The sequence below is a fragment of the Bidens hawaiensis genome, unplaced genomic scaffold (genome assembly GCF_021521415.1).
Source record: "Bidens hawaiensis isolate Kalapana, Puna unplaced genomic scaffold, B.hawaiensis_p1.1 tig00002754_1, whole genome shotgun sequence".
NCBI classification, from domain to species: Eukaryota; Viridiplantae; Streptophyta; class Magnoliopsida; order Asterales; family Asteraceae; genus Bidens; species Bidens hawaiensis.
Genome location: NW_027491148.1, coordinates 984,049 through 1,005,639, shown reverse-complemented (window position 1 = coordinate 1,005,639; position 21,591 = coordinate 984,049). Strand labels below are relative to the sequence as shown.

Genomic DNA, 21,591 nt, shown 5'->3' with positions numbered 1-21,591 from the left:
TCAAAGACATGCAAACATCCTTCATCAACCAGTTGAACCTATGTATCCTGTATCCTCATCATGGCTTTTCATGAAATGGGGTATGGATATTGTGGGTAAGCTACCTAAGGCGCCAGGAGGAAAAGTATTCATGCTTGCAATGACTGACTACTTTTCAAAGTGGATAGAGGCAAAAGCTTTTGTTCAAGTCCACGAAAAAGAGGTGATATCCTTCATTAAAAGAAATATTATTACTAGATTTGGCATTACTTCAGAAATTATTTGTGACAATGGTTCCCAGTTTATCGGGAAAAGAACCACTAACTTTTGTGACAGTTGGGGCATCAAGATGATTACCTCTACCCCAGTGCATTCTCAAGCTAATGGCCAAGCTAAATGAAGTAACAAGATAATCATCAACAATTTGAAGAAGAAACTAGGATCCAAGAAAGGCAAGTGGGCTGAAGAGCTACCTTATGTTCTTTGGGCCGACAGGACAACACCTAAGAATGCAACAGGCCAAACACCCTTCTCATTGGTGTTTGGGTCAGAAGCAGTAATCCCTACGAAGATGGTGGTTCCTACAGCCAGAACAGGCATCCGTGATCCTGAAGCCAATTATAGAATCCTTCTTGAAGACTTGGATACTATTGAAGAACTCAGAAACCTAGCCAAGATCAGAATCGCGACAAACCAACAAAGGGTAGATGGGGCATACAACAAAAGTATAAGGATCAGAAGATTTCAAGAAGGAGATCTAGTCTTGAGAAAATCCTTCCAGAATACAACCAATCCGGCAGATGGGAAGCTACCACCCAAGTGGGAAGGTCCTTATCTGATCAAGTCGGAGGTAGGAAAGGGGGCATATCATTTTCTCACTATGGAAGGCAACAGGTTACCAAGAGCATGGAATGCTATCCACCTCAAGAAATACTTTTTCTAATAAGGATCAAGTATCCTCTGAGGATCAAATATCCTTAAAGGGTCAAGGATCCTAAAATCAGTAATATCTATCTAATCACTTATTCATTTTTGATTATTTAAGGATAACATATTCTTAACATTTGTATTTTCCAAATTTTAAGTAACAATGCAGGATATTAATGAGATATTCAATGATCAAGAGGTTGGCCAATTCTCCTTTACATTTAAGGTACTAAGCTATTTCCCTTGGCCTAGCCCACGATTGGGTATAACCCCCCAATGGTCATATCCCCTAAGGTTTAAAGGTTTTCACCTTTCTTATAAATTAGAGTTTCTACACTCTCTCCTGGAGCGCACGCTATCCAACATATAGTCCGGGGCAGCGGGATCAGTACACGCTTAGTGGCTGACAATTTCGTTGTCTTCGGCTATACGGAGGATCCTACGATTTATGGTAGACGTACCATACCACCGGTTTATAAAATTTTCATGTTATCTCACGTTTGGGCTAAATCCCGGTTTAGGCAAGTCCCCAGTCGACATCCGTATCTTTGGGCCAGTCCCCAGTTTGGGCTAGTCCCCAGTCTTTGGGCTTGTCCCCAGTTCACGGGCTTGTCCCCAGTTCACGGGCTTGTCCCCAGTTTATTATTTGGGCTTGTTCCCATCTTAATGGGTTTGATCCCAGTTAACATTATAGGTTATTTGCAACAGATTTTCTAAGTTCATTACGAAGATCAAGTCTTATGGATTCAAAATCCCTAAATTACTTCTGCAAGGATCACATAAGATTCTGCACTTATGATAACTAAGGTCGACTTAGACCTTGTGGTACAATTCCTACTTGTAACTTTGTATTGGTTTAGCTATAATGATTTTAAATATTTTTGTTTAAAGATTTGACATTTTTGAATTATCCCTCTAAGGATATTCTATCCTAAAATTTTGTTTCTATTAATTTTAAGGATATTCTATCTTAATTTTTTTTTTGAGAATATTCTATCCTGAACATTTCTTTCAATCAAGAATAATTTTTGAAATTTTCAATAAAGCTAAATCTATATTAAAAAAACTTTCACAATAACAAACAGATAATTAAAAGTTTTATATTATTAAACATAAGTCACTTGGACTTATCCAAAATCCTTAACCCGGATTTCACCATACAAAAGATGGACCATCCACCCGGGTTAAGTAAGTAATACTAATTGTTCATAAGTGCAGGAAAATAAAGAACAGGGGCACCAAAGGTTTCATCCCCACAAACAGAGGATCCATCCACCTTTGCAACCCCCGCAAATTGTCTTAAGGATCATGGATCCTTTACCCTAGTTACTACTGTCTATTATAAACCATAACCATTGTTCATAAAAACATCATTAAACAAAATAAAGAAAACGGGCTCGGGCCTTGCCTTCTATATCCTTCATTGCCCGTTTACGCAGCTGCTTCACCCTCCGGGGTTGCTTCCTTTTCTTCTTCAGCCTCCTCTACATCCTTCACTCCACTCACACCTGCTCCGCTCGCATCACTCATCTCACCTTCCTCTTCGTCCTCACCTCTACCCAAGTCAGACAAGGCTTGCTTCCACTGCTTGATGTCCCATGAGGATTTGTCAAAAGATGGGTCATTAGCCTTAGTTACCAGCTTGATCCTAGCTTGGAGAACCGGTTTAGCTTCCCAGATCTTTGCCTTGTTGGTAGCTCGGTTGATCTCATCCTGCATTTGGACCGCGAGTGTGGATGCATGATCCTCCGCCTGTTTCTTCTCCTTGGTCATTTTGGAGAGAGCCTTATCTTTAGCAGCAGCCATGGACCTCAAAGCAGCAAGAGTCTCCTCATATTCCCCTACAATCTTCTCATGATGGCTACGATCAGAATTAACAGCCTATATAAGAAAACAAGACAAGCTTAGACGAATACTTGAACAATAAAGATTGAAAGGATAAAGGATCCTTACGGTTGAGAGCATCTCGAGAAGCTGTTTCTCGGTTTCAAAGGGGTTCTCTGGATCGGAGCTCTTCTTCCTCTTTGCTCCTGACTTAGCTCGGGTTGTGACTGGGCGAGGCTCAGGCACTGGAGTCGATTTTTGGGTCTCCTTCTTGGTGAACACGCAGTCAATGTCTTCGAGAGAAAACTTGGATGCGGACTTTCCTGACTTCTGAGCACCTGTAAACAGTAATTTGTAGATTGTTTTCAGTTATTTTTATCAATATTAAAATTTGTTATCCTTACTTGACATGTTTGACTCTGAGTTTGACTCCTGAAAAGCTTCGATAAATTTGGCTTGAAAGGTTCTGATTGTAGGATCCAGTGACAAGAATTTCTCGACTCTCTCTTCGACTCCAGGAAGCTCAGATAGTAAAGTAAAGTTTTCAAGTGCATAAGAAAAGAAAAGTATTAATGGAAGAATCAAGTATCCTATTATTACAACCTAAGGATCCTAGATCCTACCCTTCTGGATCCACCTTTTGGGAAGATCGGGTCCACCCGGAATGGAATCTCTTTTAACAAAGAAAACTTGATTCCTCCAGAGGGTACCATTCAGAGTAACCTTGGATATAGGGATCACTTGGTGAGGTTTTGATTTAAAAACAAAGCGTTTGGAGTCGTGGGAACCAGGTTGTACATGTACGCTAACTCCGACAAGCCGAACTCGACACCCTCTTCTTCGATTATCCTCTCTATGGTATGAAGGACCCTCCATAATATCGGCATGGTTTGGACGTAACTGATTCCCGTCAGGGTAAAGAATCTTTGGGTGAAATCAGGAAAGGGATACTTGAAGCCTATAAGGAACGGTTGGGCTGGAAAACAAACCCAGTTTTTCGATATGCAATCGGAAAACAATGTTGGCCGAAAAATGTGATCGAATTTCGTCAATTTCTGGATCCGTGAACTTATAGATCTCGAAAGAATGGGCTTGAAGGATGCCGTGCGAATAAAGTTCGTCGGGGTCGGTATGATCAAAAGAGGAAGGGGAAGAGGATATAGAAACAGTAGACCTGTTCAAAGAAAATAAAAGAAGAAAAAAGAAGGATACCTGAAGGACGGTTGGATGAGTGATTATAAAATGGTTATAGTCATCGCATATATAGGCGGTGTATATTTATGAGTTTAGTGATAATAACCGTCTGACACACGTCTAATCGTTTCCAATTTGCAGGGATTTGAATTTCAAAAATGGCAGCTGTGTTCCACTATCACCCGCCATTTTGGGGGCAATTGTAAGGGCATGAATTTTATGCTCAGGATCCATTATTCTTGACTGTCTTGTGGATAGATTATCCTTGAGATATGTTTCAAGTTATGAAGGATCAAGGATTCTCGGTATTATTTATTTACTAATGATTGTATTTGAATGGTGATGTGTTAGCCAGGTATAACGACATTATAACTTGGTCTACCTTAAAGTTCGCTACTGTAAGCTCCCAAGCACGTGGTCAATAAACGTTGGAGGTGTTGTGGAAGAGTGGCGGGTAGTTAGGAATTTTTGTTATTTGTTATTTACTTTATAAACATCGAGATAACGATCGATTAGACTCACTTGTACTCACACACACTAGAGCAGAATTCATACTTCTCTCTACATACTAGCATTCATTGTAACGTTGATCGTAATCTCCAAAACGCTTGTAACCTTTTTTTATTGATAAATTGGTGATTGACGAGTTGTCATCACCCGGGGTTTTTTTCCTTTGATCCAAACAAGATCAAAGGGTTTTTCCTTGCAACAAATCACTGTGTTCATCTCAATTTCGTTCATACATTCGTTGTTAATATCATAGCACTAGACCTCACATTTACGGATTTGGATACATTATCCTTAGCTGATTTTTATCCAAAACAAATATGTATATATATAATCTATTATCGTTGTAACTTTAACTCTAAACCGACAAATGTTTATAACAAATAAACATACCGGTAACGCTAAAATTCCGTAAACATTATTATATTCAATATTCATCTTATAAGTAATATTATAATAATAACTTGTTAAAATCCGTTAGACTTAATTACTAAAATAGGTTAAAGTGTGTAAAGGTATATATACAAATAATAATACATGAACTTTAAACCCGATATGTTATTACCATCAATTAGTTAGTAATTCTCGTTTCTTATTATTTTAGCTCGTGAGATTCAAACTTTTGGTTTCATATAACGCGCTTCCCATTTAATTTCCAAGTTGTTCTTCCAATTTCAAAGGTGAGTTTCTCACCCCCCCTTACCCTTTTTAACTATTTTGGGGGTAGCATATATATCCTATCAATAATTCAATTTCTTTTATTTATTATCTATAAACTACAATTCTTTACATGGACTTGTGTGTTTACTTTTTTACTTGCTCAAATATTACGTGCATGGATTTCTTCGATAAGTATGATCATACGCCCCCCTTTGCACTCAGGACCGTGTTTCGAGTGGAAAAGAGACTGCGATCTGAGTACGTTGGTGCACAATCCCAACTGGAAAGACTTTCATTTATTCTTTACACTCGGGACCTTTGATTCAAGTGTAAAGAACCCTTACATGCTTTTCACAAGTTTTCATGGAATTGTATGGTTTTTTTGTAGTATTTAAACTTTGTGAACTCACCAACTATTAAGTTATTTGACATTATTTTACATATATATGTTACATGTACAATTATTAGAGGATGAAACGGATGAAGACACTAGACCTAGGATATTTTGAATAAGAATTGAACATATATTTTCATTGTAATCACCTTATTTGAAACAACTTGTGTACTTGATGCCTTTAAATGAATTAATGATAATATTGTCACTTAATAGTGTCACATGTGTTTTGAACAATTTGTACGTCATACCCGGGCGTATTCCGCTTTAGCCGGGGTGTTACAATGGCTATGAGACTTAGTCCACCTATTTATCCGCAAGTCCATGAGGTTACGCACGTGGTCGACTAACTACAACGGGTCATGGAGAAGTGGCAAAATAATAGGACTTGTTGTTAGCTTTTACTTTGTATATAATCAAGCTTATGATCAGTTAGGAAAACCCAACACATTCGTTAGGCAATACATAGAGATCATTCTAGAAATATTCACACACATTTAACAATATTTGTACTCAATGATCATAATCTCCAACCTTTGTAACACCCTTCTTGATTAATAAACTGGAGATAGACGATTTGTCATCACCCGGGGTTTTTGTGCCGGCGATCCGACCAAGATCAAGGGCTTTTCCTCGCAAAAAATCTTTGTGTTATTGTTTATCTTCGTTACATAAACATTATTGTCAAACAAGCACTATTCCTCACTTAGCAATTTGGTTACATTATCTTTAAATCGATTTTTGACTAAAACAGACATCATTAAGTCGACATTTCTTGTCAATTAATCTCATTACAAGTTTCGTGTATATATATATATATATATATATATATTATGTATTATTTTTAAACAAAGTATGATAACTGTGTTATACGTATTACTATATTTTTACCACTAATTTTTGTTAAAAACTCGAAATAAATATTTATTTAAATATTATTATGATAATACATATTATATCTGTTTTTTTATAATATTTATATATATTTACATTGTATTTATTCAATATTACATGTATATCTCATATTATATTTAATTAATTTAATTTATTTTATTTATCTATCAAATTATATATTTATCCTAATATTATTATAAGCATATTTTATATTAAATCTATTTATTTTAAATTATTTCATTTATATGTTTGAGTTTATATTATATCAAGTATAAACAATGGTATTTATAAATAATAAAAATAATCCTTTTATAAATAAATGATGAAAAATAATAATGATTTTACAATAATGATAACAATAGAGATTATTCATTTAATCAATAACATACGAATCACAAACATAATTCAAATCACATTGAAACTGTAAATATTATATTATTTACGTTTATAATGTGTTATATCATTTATAATTTACTCATAGTATTATATTATTTAATTAGGAATACTTGACGGTAAATTTTGAAGGGTTTAATATTCTCACACCCTCATTTGTATTTTATGAATTTAATTAGGTGATAATTCACTCCCCTATTTTACTTGTTTCAAACGTTTTGGGGACTTATGCGTACCAACTATCCACTTACATGTTATATTCTCAAATGCAAACTATTAATATTTTTGTTGTATATTAATTGAATGACTACTTGCCACTTGCTATTTGTTTATGTGTTTATGTATCGCATTCGGAGGGGTCCATCATTTAACAATTGTCACATCATGTCGTAGTGGCCGACGTCCGATCGCATGACAATGGTTTCATGGACAACTCAATTATTCTATCATGGTAACCAACACCCGATTCGCATGGCAACGATTTTGCCCACACATCATTATTTGCTTGCAATATTTATATGTTATGGTTTGATTGTTTATACTCACGAATAACAGTTCTGTGGTTTTTCTTATATATATATATATATATATATATATTATTGTTATTGTTAGTGTCAAAAATGGTGATTTTCTCACTCAACCTCGTGTTAACAAACCTATTCTATTTTGTACGCATTTGCAGGTTATCAGGTGGGATTGTTTATCAAGATGAAGATCACTTAGAAATGAATTTTAGGATATAAAACTTATTCAAGAATTATTTGATCTTGTTTGTAGATTCTTTATACTTGATGTACTTAATGGTTATTTATTATTAAATAAATTAATTTGATACTGTCACACTTTACAATTGCATAATAGTACCTTGTGAGGTGTGAACAATCAGCTCGCGCCTCGACATTTTCGTCTTAAGTTGCGGTGTGACCACCTTCCTTATTAAAAACCATTTAGCGCTTCCCTTTTATTTATTGATATGATTTTTTTATATTTGCACATACCTAATTAAAAACAATTCAACTTATAATAAACCATTACTATATTAAAGTTATAAAATAGTTTTGTATTATAACCATTCTAATAGGCAAAACGTTTTAAGTTTTGAAACGGGTCTTTGTAGAACCGTGAAAAGTAATGAATATATTGTGAAGATGTTAACTGTTTTAAAATAAATGTTAAAACTTTTGTTAAAGGTTTTGTATATAAAACAATGCTAGTTTTCTTTTTTATTTACAATGGGTTAGGATAATTGTTCTAATAAAACAGTGCTCTTCATTAAATTCATAGTTGGACCTCACATTGTTGTAAACCATTTTTATAGAACGTTGCATGTAATGAATATATTAATGGAATCTAACGTTAAGATGTTAACTACTTTAAAATAAAGGTTAAAACCCGTTGTAAATGGTTTTGTCTAAAAAACAATGCTATTGTTCTTCTTAGTTATAACGGGTTGAGATAATTGTTTAAAATAAAACGGTGCTCTGCATTATACTTAACGGTTGGACCTCAACCCATTGTAAATCAGTTTTTAGACCTGTCAAACCCCGACCAAAGGCGGCGGAACATGCCGGGGCGTAACGTATTGATTGGACAATAGCTCAAAAGACACTAATTAAAGCGACAATGAATATTTAATTTCATTAACATTAAACACGTACACAAATTCAATAATTATAACAATTACATCATATTCTTGTATGTTAAATAATATCCTAAGGTCAAACTATTGTCTTCCAACTTGAATAATATCAACTACTTGAACCTGTAATATGTATGAAAATAGAGTTTATCAACACGAATGTTGGTGAGAATGCATAAGTTTTAATTATATATATATAGATAAATCACAATTCATATGTAAATGATGAGTATTACAATTCCTATGAAAATGTAAACAACTAAATAGATGTGGACCCGTTCTGATTGATACGAAATCAAAGTACTTGAGTAAATGTATGATCATACTAGATAAGGATGAGATACCAACCACCAAACATAAAATAAACAATTAAGCACATAGAGCATTATCATAGAGCATGCAATAATCACACATAAACATATATTGAGTTGTGTTATAAATAGATAAGTAAATAAAAACGAGTAATTTAAATAGGGTATACATGCCACCCCCAAAACATTAAAAGATGAAAAAGGGGATATGTAAACTCACCTTTGAGATTAAAGCCTAACTTGAAATGACAACCGAAAGCACGTTAAAGAAAATGAACGATCGAACCTCACGAACTATAAATAAACAAAATATAATAATTAAAGACTAACTAATGGGATTGGAAAGTTTAAAGAATACTAAATCTAATGTATAAATATTAAGATAAAAACAAGGAAAATATCAAAAAGGAAGATGAAATACAAAATCAGTTTTTTGACAGCAAACTGTTCTGTTTCGATTAAGGTATTTAAAATATGAAACAATTTTATTATAAATCAAGACTTTCCAGTCTACTAAATTAGAATGTTTTGGACAACTTTCATTTAGAAAGGTTTTGCAAATTCGTAACCTAAAAACAACTAAATAGATGTGGACCCGTTCTTATTGATACGAAATCAAAGTACATGGGTAAATGTATGATCATACTAGATGAGGATGACACACCAACCACCAAATATAAAATAAACAATTAAGCACATAGAGCATTATCATAGAACATGCAATAATCACACATAAACATATATCGAATTGTATTATGAATATATAACTAAATAAAAACGAGTAATTTAAATCGGGTATATATGTCACCCCCAAAATTTAAAATATGAAAAAGGGGGATATGTAAACTCACTTTTGAGATTAAAGCCAAACTTGAAATGACAACCGAAAGCACGTTAAAGAAAATGAACGATCGAACCTCACGAACTATAAATAAATAAAATATAATAACTAAAGACTAACTAATGGGATTGGAAAGTTTAAAGAATACTAAATCTAATGTATACATATTAAGATAAAAAAAAGGAAAAGGTCAAAAACGAAGTTGAAATACAAAATCAGTTTTTGAACATCAACTGTTCTTTTTTTATTAAGGTATTTAAAATATAAAATAATTTTATTATAAATCAAGACTTTTAATTATACTAAATTAGAATGTTTTGAACAACTTTCATTTAGAAAAGGTTTGCAAATTCGTAACCTAAATAAGCCAAAATAGCCATGTAAATCAGAGGGTGTGTATCTGCGCACTGTTTTTAAAATATTTATTGCGAATTCATAGTAATGAATTAAAATGCATAAAAATAGTTTTTAGAACCATATTTCATTGAAGTATATCATAGAATTTGGTGTTGCACTTTTTCAGTTTGTTATAAACAAGATATGCCTCATTCTTTGACGGCTATATCTAATGTGAAATTTGAAATATTGCTAAAAGCAATATTTTAACGATTTCGAAAAGGAATTTGAAGAAATAAAATTATGGACTTTTTTGGATATGATTATATAACTTTTATTAGAATATATCATCAAAAATCCTTGGGTCCTTTGAATAAAAATAACGATTCAAAACAGAAAAATAAAGATGTAAGAACGTTTCAAGTGTGACCTTCGTGTAATCGATCATCTCCTTGTGTTCTTTGTCTCATCCACCCTATACACCATGGTGTATGGATTATGTGGATTCCTAGACATGATTGTGTTATGGTCATATGACCATTTGATTAACTAGTATAAACAAGGATTTAAAATAAATAGAAATAAGATAAAGAAGAGTTGAATAACTAAAACCATACCTTTGAAATGGAAAAAATAATCTCTTGAACTTGTCAAAGAGTGGTGCCAGAATAAAAGGGGTGGGAGTGAGTTCTTATTTATACTAAAAGAAGGAGGTTATTCTTTAAAATGTTTTAATGATAAAATTGATTAGGAGATTGATTTGGGGGAGAAGGTTTGACCAAAATTTAAATGGCGTAGGAAGATATTTTTCATCTTTTAAAAATAAATAACTTTAGGTAAAAATAAATGTAACAAAAAATAAATGTGACATAACTAGATTAAAATGATATACTTTGGTTATGCATCAATAATATTATTTATGTGATAAAGAAAAAATCATGACTGTTATAATTTTTATTTATATACATATTAGTAATGATTAATATTATTAAATAATTTTAGGAAAGAAAAACTATTACGTACGAAATATGTAACATATGGGTATATGTATAATTAACTGAATCACATCGAAAATTTTTAACGAGTCGGGTTTTCGGGTCCGAAAATTGACGAATGTTACAAGACCATTGTTAATAAACGTTTTTATAGTTGTGATATCATCTAGCTCCACCATCTTTTGTTTGTTTTAATTATTTTCATTTGTACCATGGTTCAGTGCAACTTTCTGTTTGGTTTTGAATGAAGTTAGGATCATTGTGGTTCAAAAAAAATGTTTTAAGACTATGCATTTTGGTTTAATTAAAAGTGCATAATGTCATGTCACGTCACTATATCATAAGCATTGAGCTTTAATAAACCTATCTTTAACAAACTCGTTGTAGTTTAACTAAAAAATAATCAGAAGAAAGAAAACTAAAAAAATTGATTAGTTGGTTACTTGGTTTGGGGCATAGGGATGACAGTGAAACCCGAACCCGATGGGAAAACCGGAAACCCCACATAAGTGGGACGGGTAATACTTGACTCATTAGGTTTTGAGACGGTTTTGGGATTAGTTTTGAAATTTTTCACAGGTTTTGGATGGGTTTGGGATTTATAATATATCCGATTACCCAACCCGATTACCCGATAACATTTACCCATTTACCCGACTATGTTCCCGACATAACTTTTTATTTATTTATTTTAAATATAAGTATATTTATATTTATATTTATATATACATATATAGCGTATACACATATAGAGAATTTCTTGATATATTTTCAATTAATCAAAAAAGTCAGGCATTGTTATAATACTAGCTCTAACTATAACAATATTATTAGTGTAATATAAGAAGTTGAAGATAACAAAACAAGAGGATAAGCAAATATATGATTCAGTAACTTTTGATGGTGTATCTTCTTAGGTTACAAAGGTAGATATATATACAAAAAAAGTACTACTATTGAAGGGACATGTTCATATAATTGGTATTGAAAAATTTGTCATCCATCACATGGATGTCTCACCGACACTTTCATAACACTCCCCCTTGGATGACACATTTTCAAACTTCGGGGTCTTTGAATTACTGCCTCATTAAAAACCTTGCTAAAGAAAAACCCAATGGGAAAAAGCTTTAGCTAAGGGAAAAAGAGTGCAGCATATAGCTCCCCCTCAAGTTGCAGGTCGTTACATTGTTGCACATGGCACATGCCAATATCATGGACATGTAATCTGAATGTTGTTGTGGGAAGTGCTTTTGTGAAAAGATCAGCTGAGTTGTTGCTGGATTGGACATATCTCATCTCAACCTGATTGTCTTTAATAAGGTCCCGAATATACTCAAAGTATCTTGGTGGTATATGCTTTGTTCTGTCACTTTTGATATACCCTTCCTTCATTTGCGAGACACAAGCTGCATTATCTTCATAGATAGGGGTTGGAATTCGATCTTTCTATAGTCCACAAGAAATCAATATGTGTCGTGACATAGATCTTAACCATACACATTCTCTTGAAGCTTCATGCAATGCAATGACTTCAGCATGATTTGAAGATTTTGCAATGAGTGTTTGTTTCTGAGAACGCCATGAAATCGCAGTTCCTCCATTCTTAAATACGTATCCAGTTTGAGATTTTGCTTTATGGGGATCAGATAAATAACCTGCATCTGCATAACCAACTAACCCTTTTTTTGAATCGTTAGGATACAATAAACCTAAATCAACAGTTCCTTTTAAATACCGAAAAATATGTTTAATGTCATTCCAATGTCTTTTAGTAGGGGATGAACTGAATCTTGCCAATAAATTAACTGCAAAAGAAATGTCAGGTCTTGTACAGTCAGTAAGATACATAAGTGCTCCAATTGCACTGAGGTATGGTACTTCGGGACCAAGAATCTCTTCATTATCTTCGCAAGAACGAAATGGATCATTGTCAATATTGAGTGATCTAACAACCATTGGTGTGCTTAAAGGATTTGCTTTGTCCATATTGAAACGCTTTGAGAGTTTCTCAGTATAAGTTGACTGATGCACAAGTATCCCATTATGCATATGCTCAATTTGTAAACCAAGACAATATTTGTTTTTTCCAAGGACTTTCATTTCAAATTCTTTCTTTAAAAGAGAAATTGCTTCATTAACTTATTTTTGTGTCACAATTAAATTTAGATCATAAACATACACAACTATGATCACATATCCTGATGTTGTCTTCTTGATGACGATGCATGGACAAATAAGATTATTTGTATATCCTTTGCTTACCAAATAATCACTCAAACGATTGTACCACATCCTTCCAGATTGTTTCAGTCCATACAAGGATGTAACTTTATGGAATACATTTCCTTAGGCTTTGAGCTTATTGCTTCGGGGAGTTTAAATCCTTCGGGAATTTTCATATAGATGTCACTGTCTAGTGATCCATACAAGTAAGCTTTGACAACGTCCATAAGACGCATTTCTAAATTTTTAGAGACTGCTAAGCTGATTAAATATCTAAACGTAATAGCATCCATAACAGGAGAATACGTTTCTTCATAGTCAATTCCTGGCCTCTGAGAAAAACCTTGAACTACAAGTCTTGCTTTATATCTTGTAACTTCATTTTTCTCATTTCGTTTTCTCACAAAAACCCATTTATATCCTACAGGTTTCATTGACTTTGGTGTAATGACAATAGGTCCAAAAACCTTTCGATTATTTAGGGAATTTAATTCAACTTGCATGGCATCTTTCCATTTGTTCCAATCTTGTCGATTTTTACAATCATCTATAGATTTTTGTTCAGGGTCATCATTTTCTTCCATGATATCACTTGCCACAAAATAAGAAAATATATCATCAATATTTTCCATTTCATCTCGATCCCACATTATATGTGATTGACCATAGTTGATTGACAATTCTTTATTGGAATCATTTATTCCTTCATGAGGAAATGTTATATCATTTATTCTTTCCTGAGGGAAGGTTTTTTCGATCATTCCTTCCTTAGGGTCAGTATCCTTTTCAGAGCCCTTTCTTTTTCGAGGATTTTTATCCTTTGAACCGATTGGCCTTCCACGTTTTAAACGTTTTTGGGATTCATGAGGTGCATTATTATTATTTTGCTTGCTTGGAATCTTAACTCGAGCTGGAGCATTAGCAGCTGGTATATGAGATTTAGTGACCCTGTTTATATCAGTAAATGCATCAGGTAAGGTAACTGATTAGCAATTTCTTGTAGATGTATTATTTTTTGAACCTCTGTCTCAGTTTTTTTTGATCTTGGGTCTAGGTGTAACAATGATGGCACACACCATGATATATCTCTTTCTTGCTTTTTCATTTCTCCCCTAATGCCGGGAACATTGTCTCGTTAAAATGGCAATCCGCAAAACGTGTTGTAAATACATCACCTGTTAAAGGTTCAAGGTATCTTATGATGGAAGACGTTTCATATCCAACATATATTCCCAACCTTCTTTGGGGACCCATTTTAGTGTGTTGTGGTGGTGCAATAGGAACATACACAGCACACCCAAATATTCTAAGGTGAGAGATATTTGGCTCATTTCCGGAAAAAAGTTGTGTGGGAGAGTATTTATGATTTGCACTTGGTCTCATACGAATTAATGACCCAGCATGCATAATTGTATGACCCCAGATAGAAACAGGGATTTTTGTCCTCATTATTAATGGTCTAGCTATTAGTTGTAGGCGTTTGATCAACGACTCGACTAAGCCATTTTGTGTGTGTACATGAGCAATAAGGTGTTCTACAACAATCCCCACAGACATGCAATAATCATCAAAAGCATGTGATGTAAATTCTCCCGCATTGTCAAGCCTTACTATCTTAATAGTATAATCGGGAAAATGTGCACGTAATTTGATAATTTGAGCAAGAAATTTTGCAAAAGCAACATTACGAGTCGATAATAAAGAGATATTAAACCATCTGCTGGATGCGTCTATTAAGACCATGAAGTATCTAAATGGTCCGCAAGGTGGATGAATTGGTCCACATATGTCACCTTGAATTCTTTCAAGAAACATTGGTGTTTCTTTATCGACTTTTAATGGCGAAGGCCTTGTAATTCATTTGCCAAGAGAACAAGATGTACATTAAGACATTTTATCTATTTTGTGGATCTTTTGAATTTTCAGTGGATGCCCATGTGTATTTTCAATGATCCTTTTCATCATTGTGGATCCTGGATGGCCTAATCTGTCATGCCATAAGTTTATGATACCAGAATCGCAACAATTTTCTTTGACTGCCATATGTGCTTGAGGTATATTTATATATGTATAATGCAAACCAGAATGGCGCATTGGCAATTTTTCCAATATCTGATCTTTGCTTATGATATGCAAATATTTTTCATTATAAACAGTCCTTGACTGAGTATCATATCCATTATGATATATGTTTTTGAAACTCAACAAATTTCTTGTTGATTTTGAGGAAAATAAAGCATTTTCTATTTTGAGCTTTGTACCATTTGGTAATGCTAAATTAGCTTTTCCCACTCCTTCTATCAAGTTTGTAGGACCTGATATTGTATTGATGATCCCTTTTGTTGGTTTCAGTTTATAAAAATATTTTTTAGATCTAAGTATAGTATGTGTGGCTCCACTATCCGCTATACATATATCTTCTTCATTTGTTTGATCTTGTGCTCCGGTGATTTTTATTTTAAATCTTGAAAATATTAAGAAAATAATAAGTGTATAACAAAGACAATATGATATTTTAATAAGAACTTTATTTAATTGAAAAACAAACATTACATGAAGGAAACTACATAACTAAAGATAATGAGAAGCACACTTAATTATTGCCTATAATTATTCTTGTCAAACGATATTTATTTCAGATATCCACATCAAAATCTGCAATGCTCAGATCAACATTGAGATCATCAAAGTTATCAACATGGTTAACTTCTTTCTCTTTTCCTTTAAGAGAGGCTTGGTACAGTTCACACAGATGTGGAGCTGTGCGACAAGCCTTTGCCCAGTGGTTTGTACTTCCACATCTAAAACATGGTGTGCCATTGTTCTCGGAACTACCAGCTTCATTCCATTTATTATGGTGGTTGGAATTGGTATTGTGTGGGACATGATAATTATTGGCTCTCTGGTTACGACCATGGCCACGGCCACGACCACGGCCGTAAGAATTAGTGTTCCATTTGAATGAATGTTTACGATCATTAAAATGCCTTTTGTCAAAATGACCATGGCCACGTCCATGGCCTCGTCCACGACCTTGTTCCCATTTATTACCAGAATTTTTATGAGAATTTTTGTGAGCAACATTTGCTTCTGGTATTGCTAATGATCCCGTGGGACGAGATTGATGATTTTTCATCAATAATTCATTATTCTTTTCTGCTACAAGGAGAAATGCATTTAGTTCAGAGTATCTCCTAAAATTCTGCAATCGATAATGCGCTTGCAAGGTTATATTTGATGCATGAAATGTGGAGAAAGTTTTCTCCAACATATCTCCCTCGGTAACAGTTTGCCACAAAATCGGAGCGTTGAGCATATTCTAAACAAAGCAGAGGTGTACTCATTTACTTTTTTAAAATCTTGGAACCTGAGATTGTTCTATTCATCTCTAGCAGTGGGAAGTAGAACTTCCATTTGATGGTCAAATCTGTTTTTTAAATCCTCCCACAAAATGCATGGATCCTCACAATTTGAATACTCAAATTGTAATATCTCATCAATGTGTTTGTGGAGGAAGACAACGGATTTTGCCTTGTCTTGATCCTCGCAATTATTTCCCACTGTTATCGTATCCAAAACACCCATTGATTTGAGATGTCGTTTGACATGTGCCGTCCATGACATATAATTATCTCCGGTGATATTGAGAGCCGGAAATTCAAGTTTTGCGATATTTGCCATTTTATTACTAAACACAAATAAGATAAATATCAGAATTACATACTTATTAAAATTGAAAGAAAATACAATGGTAAAGCTATAAACAGATAAAGAAAAAAAGAAAAGGTCAAACTCTCTAGGTGGGAGATTACAAATTAAAAACAATAAGATTATCAGCATAATGGTAGTTAACATTAAAACTGGATGAATCATCTTGAAAGCTTTATCTTGGTTAAACTTAAGAAGAAGAATGTTTGTTGTAAATAAAATGGAGTTGATAATTGGTTATTTATAGTGAAAATTTATAACCATTTTACAACGGTTATATAACCGTTTTATAATGGTAACATTACCGTTTGTATGTGTGTGTGTGTATAATATTAATTATTTTAAAGTAAGATAATAAATAAGATAATAAATACAGTTTATTTTATAAAATATATAATCATTATGCATAATAATAAGAATCTAATTGTTAGTGTAAATAAATCTAACTTTTAAATGAGATATTAGTGTGCATATATAAATAAAAGTTAGAATAGTTATCAAATTTTAATAACAATGTTTATACACATTACTGCTGTTACTTAATATATGTATATGCATATATATACAAATATATATATTTCCAATGTACATAATTAAAGAAGTGTTTATGATGCTTATGTATATACCTTTGTGTCTATTACCTTTCTTGATTAGGATATAAGCGGCTTTTGCTGATAACGTGTTATAATACTAGCTCTAACTATAACAATATTATTAGTGTAATATGAGAAGTTGAAGAAACAAAACAAGAGGATAAGCAAATATATGATTCAGTAACTTTTGATGGTGTATCTTCTTAGGTTACAAAAGTAGATATATATACAAAAAAAAAAGTATTACTACTGAGGGGACATGTTTATATAATTGGTATTGAAAAATTTGTCATCCATCACATGGACGTCTCACCGACACTTTCATAAGAGGCATCACATTTTCATTAATCAAGAAATCCAACTGTATAATATCTCATTCTCCCAAGATTTAATCTCTCTTTTTTTGTCTACGGTATATATTCAAAGTAATGGCAGTTTGCAATTTGAAAGTTTGATTTTGAATTATTAAGTTTGATCTAATATCCGACAGTTATTTTTGTTCAAAACCCGATAGAAAACCCGAAACCCGATGGGTATCCTCGAAACCCGACGGGTAATTACCCGATAAATACTCAACGGGTTTGGAATGGACTTTATTAAACGGGTATGGGTTTGGGAATACCTAAACCCGACCCCGACTCGACCCATTGCCATCCCTATTAGGGCATGACCCCATCTCATTGATACAATTCTAGAGTTAATGGATTGGTATAGGCGGGTTTCATGCCCAGCTTTGACAAGCCTGTTTTGGTGTTTGGCGTTGACATGGCGCTTCGATGCCTATAGCAACAAGAATAGCGACAAACAAGAGTAGAGATTATGACCTAACCTTTTGCCTAAATCATAGAAAAACAGGGTATATATAGCCAAGTAAAACAATAGCTTCCAAATATTTGAAATCATGTAACAAAGAAAACACACTACACTACTGAATTTTGTGTACGTGTCCAAATGAGAATAACAGCATATGGTCTGACTTATGTTTTTCAACTTTGATTAAGCCTGTATTATCATACAAATACTAATTAATACTTAATAAAAAAGAGGCTAGTAACATGAAAAGAACGAACCATCATGCCACCAACATTATTTAAACCGACACCACAACCAACTCATAACTCTGACAATGCATTCTTCATCTCTACCCTAGGTTTGCACTTGGCTACTAATGGTACAGCCTTAGGCATGGTGAGACCAGGACCTTCGGTCATATCAACTTTCTCTTCGCTCATTCGTTCCCAATCAAAGCATTGAATTATCGCCCCTAAAGTCATCCCAAGCATACGAACCGCCAGCCCTTCCCCAGGACAACTCCTCCTTCCAGACCCAAACGGCAATAACTTAAACCCGTCCCGTGTCCCATCTAACCCTTCAAATCTTTCCGGTTTGAAAGTTTCCGGATCTTCCCACACCTTCGGGTCATGATGTATGGCCCATTGATTAACAATTAGCATTGTCCCACGTGGGACGTTATAACCGCCAACAACACAATCACTCGACGCCTCGTGTGGAACTAGCAATGGTCCTGCGGGACAAATTCGTAACGTCTCGTTTATAATACAACGTAGGTAGGATAAGTTGGGTACGTCTGACTCGTCAACTAGACGGTTGTAGCCGATAACCGTGTCGATTTCGCGTTGTGCCTTCTTTAAAACGTGTGGGTGGTTTAGCAAAAGTGTCATGGCCCATTCCATGGTTCCTACCGATGTATCAGTCCCTGCTGCTAATAAAACCTGATCACAACAATCATTAATTGATCACTATGTGGAAATTGGATAACTATTTAATTGACCGGTTACAGGTCCATGACTGGTGGGCAAAACCCAACTAACATTCCTTTACCGATATTTTATCTTAAAATCTATTATTTATAATGTATTGTTGACACGTGTCTAACCAATTTTAAATAGATTCATGAAAAGAAGACTATGTTGTATAACAATACTTATTTTTTAAAATCATAATACATCTTATTGTTCTGTTTGTTTTTCAAACGGCCAATAAATAGAGAATTGTATAGGTATTTCGTACGAGTGATCTAATGATAAAATGTCACCCTCAACTGACCCAATCCAGCCATACAGAACTCTTAAGCGCCTCCAAGTTATCTACAGTTTTAGCAAAACCCACTCGTTCAAATGCTCATCGTGATAAAATTCGAATGCTCTTAAAATCAAATTAAAGATTACAAAGATCTTGATACCCTTTCATTAAGCTACCCACACCTTTTTTTAAGTGTTGCCATTTGAGATTGGTTTGTCTATATATCCTTATTTGTTTCTCTTTCCTAATATATTTGAAGACTGAGAAACAGGTAAGGAAAACATTATATATTACAAGTGCTATGTGGCATAATTTGGTTTGTCTAATAGTTATTCGTTCCCCGAAAATGTCACATTGAATATTCTGCCACCTTCTTCTAAATATTTTGTCCTGTAGTGACTTTCTAGCAAAATTTGCGAACATGTGGTCCATATTTAAGCCACTGCCCCTAAAAGTCACATCCGAGTGAACTTGACACATGTTAAAGGTTGCTTTGATTATTCAAAGAAGGAAAGAAAAATCAATGTTTATGTTAATAAAAAATTTGCAACAACATGTTTATCTTCATAATTTTCCCCATCATTTATGCTGTTCTTGTAATTTTCAACCAAATTTGATATTGCATATATTAAACGCATCCTAACATAACATAATAGCATAACTATTAAAAATAATATAAATGGAATACTGAAGTAGAAATCTGAGACAAAACATGCTAATTACCAGGACAAAGCTTCGAATCATTGCGTCAGTATAGTACTCAGGTTCTGATTCTTGTAACGATAACAGCAGTTGAATCATTGTCTTCCTCTTATTTACAGTTTCAGCCCCTTTAGTCTTCCTAACTTGCTCAATCAACCCTTGAAAGAACACATCTCTCTTCTCTTGCAACTTAATCAACTTCTTCTCCAAACCCTTAACCCCTAACCAGCTCAGCACCGGCAAGTAATCACCAATATTGGAGGCTCCGGCGAGCAAGAACGTCTCATCCAATATCTCGCGGAACCGCCTCCCTTCGTCCTCCATTTCCACGTCATCACCACCAAAATACCTCTTCCCGGATACCATCCTCATCATAATATTCAACGTGAGTTCGTAGAATAACGATTTCACCTTCACTGGTGACGACCCGGATGTTAGTTTACGTATGAGAAGCTTACATTCGTCGAGGAGAATGTCGTGAAACTCGTTTAGGCGGTGAATGGATAATATTTCGATGGAGGCGATGCGGCGGAGGTTGCGCCAGTTGTCGCCGTAAGGGGACCATGCAAGACTGGTGTAGTTGGCGCCTATGATCTTTCCGAATAACATTTTGGGGCGGTTGGCGAATACGATGTCGTTTTTGGTGAAACATTCTTCGGATGCGGACGGGGAGGAGACGACGAGTACACGGCGGAAGCCTAGTTGAAGTAGCAAAAGCGGGCCGTGTTTTGAAGAGAGTTTGGCTAGGGTTCGGTAGAGTGGTGGTTTGATGAGGTAGAGGTGGCCGAGTAATGGGAGGGTGGGGAAGATTGTTGGTGGGAGGTTCGCGGTGGAGGAGGAGGAGGAGCAAGTAGTAGGTGGTGGTTAGGAGGATGAGGAGGGAGATGAATAGATAAACAAGCTCCATTGTCCAAGACTATCGTTTGTGCTTTAATTTTGGATCTTGTCTATATTAATTAATGTATAGATTCAAATGTGGACGTGTGGGAATGGGATACTTTAGTGTGCACGGAATTCGACTGAGGATGATTACGTGTAGAATGGATCAAGACTTTTTTTTTTTTTTTTTTTGTGGCTAAAATGTCGTAAGTTATTCTAGATGGGTATTGACGTTGACCAATAACTTGGAGTTCTTTTTTGTCCTTTTTAATTTAAATGCTAATTCGGATTACTAACCAGCCAAATACACACCCTATATCTTCGTTACACCTAGGTTTGTTTAAAAAGCTCGTAGCTCATGATTTGTTCGAAAAAGCTCGAACAAAAACAGCTCGGCTTAACTCGGCTAGGTTTCGAAAAAAGCCGAGCCCGAGCCATGGTCGTTCCTGCTCGTGGCTCGGTGGTAATATATGTATATATATATAGGGTTAAGATTATAATAGAACCCTTTAAAAATTGAGAACTTTGAGAAACGTTTTATACCAC

The 21,591-nt window shown here is 34.3% G+C and overlaps 1 pseudogene across 1 annotated transcript; it reads right to left on the bottom strand.

Moving 5' to 3' along the window:
* Positions 1 to 18,379: 18,379 nt before the first annotated feature.
* LOC143620971 (cytochrome P450 81Q32-like) lies at positions 18,380 to 21,073 on the bottom strand (annotated as a pseudogene). The gene is made up of 2 exons (XR_013151430.1): positions 20,188 to 21,073; positions 18,380 to 19,154 (listed from the first exon to the last, which is right to left on the bottom strand). The product of XR_013151430.1 is annotated as a cytochrome P450 81Q32-like (transcript).
* Between the last annotated feature and the right edge of the window lie 518 nt (positions 21,074 to 21,591).